Genomic DNA, 389 nt, shown 5'->3' with positions numbered 1-389 from the left:
CACAGCAGCTGCTGTCATGTACACAGTGGTGACCCCCCTGCTGAACCCCTTCATCTACAGCCTGCGGAACAAAGACATGAAGGGAGCCCTGGTCAGAATTCTCAGGGGCAAAATCTCTTTCTCCTGGGGCCAGTGACTTCTACAGAGAAACTGAAGGTGTCCTCAGTCCCCTCTGCTGAGGATCTTCCAGGAAATACTACCTCAACTGTCCTCTGAATCCCACATATGCCTGACTCCTTGCTTCAAATTTCTTAGATTTGAAGAAAATGAAAATCTCTTTTTAGGCTTTGATTTGTTATGAATTGCTTCTTTGTTCATTTATTTTATAGTCATGTGACCTAGAATGATTATTCAGTCACTGACAGGCAGCATGAAATACAATTCTTTCT

This window comes from Psammomys obesus, unplaced genomic scaffold (assembly GCF_907164565.1).
Source record: "Psammomys obesus unplaced genomic scaffold, mPsaObe1.curated_primary_1811, whole genome shotgun sequence".
In the NCBI taxonomy this organism is placed as follows: domain Eukaryota; kingdom Metazoa; phylum Chordata; class Mammalia; order Rodentia; family Muridae; genus Psammomys; species Psammomys obesus.
This window is presented reverse-complemented; position numbering follows the sequence as displayed.